The following is a 1,052-nucleotide window of genomic DNA, read 5'->3' as shown; positions in this document are numbered from 1 at the left end:
GTTTCACCTAAGAAACCACTGGATCCCTTTAATTTTCTCTGCCTAATATTAAAAAGATGTGGGCATCTGAGTTTTGTCAGCTTCTCATATTAACATCTTTTGAGCCCTTAGGGAAACCCTAGAACTCTAGGACTCTAAGAAATACACAGTTTGGAGCAATCTCTAAGGATAATTTCAGCAATATTGTAATGTCTACAAAATTAGCTTACCTGCTCTGATATAAATGTTTTCTTCTTTTCTAATCTTGGTTAGATCTTAGCCATTTCCTCAGGTACCATGGGTCTCCATGCTTTTTACCATGATGCTCAGGCCTTTATCAAAGAAGAGTTTCATTAACATTGATGTATTAATAACTGACCAAAGAAGAGTTTATACTTTCTCTTTGGATGTTCTCAAGGCTACAAGTCTTCAATGAAAAACAAGAATACAGGTATCAGCAGCAGGTGAAGTTCAGACTGAGATCTGGGGAAAGCTAAGTCTTTTTCAGATATGCTGAAATTTCATCACAATACCATTTTAAATACTTACAATCAATAATCTTTCCCTTTACACCCTTCCTCCAGTGTAATATAGTCAAAGGTCAGGTCAACGCAGTAGTTGCCCTGAAGTGTAAAGCTGACACATTCATCATGAAAAGCACCAAAAGATTAGAGATAAAAGACACAGGCTTTACCAGGCTTGCTAATGTAGTCTCCATGCATAAATTGTAATCGACCTGGTTTAAAATTACTCAGTCACATCGTGAATTCGAAACCATATCCGTGGTGTTATATGATGCAGAAAGAACTGCCTGTGGCTAATGAACAACTGTAGATTGAGCAGTTCAGAAACAGTCCAGAAATCTAGGCTTTGGTTTCTTTTTTTATAATTCAATGTGCAAATCATACACGTTGTGCGAAATATAAGAAAAAAGGCTTTCCTATCCCATTAACTACAAAGCACATCTATGTTATGATTGAAAGAGCAGTTGCCTTAGAATCAGGAAGATCTTCTAATCCAATTTGTAAATCTCTCCCCAGCGACCTTGTTGCTAAAGGACTACCATTTTTTTT

Source organism: Galeopterus variegatus, unplaced genomic scaffold, assembly GCF_000696425.1.
Source record: "Galeopterus variegatus unplaced genomic scaffold, G_variegatus-3.0.2 Scaffold14100, whole genome shotgun sequence".
Taxonomy (NCBI): domain Eukaryota; kingdom Metazoa; phylum Chordata; class Mammalia; order Dermoptera; family Cynocephalidae; genus Galeopterus; species Galeopterus variegatus.
The sequence above is the reverse complement of the archived record's forward strand: the minus strand, read 5'-3'. Positions refer to the sequence as shown.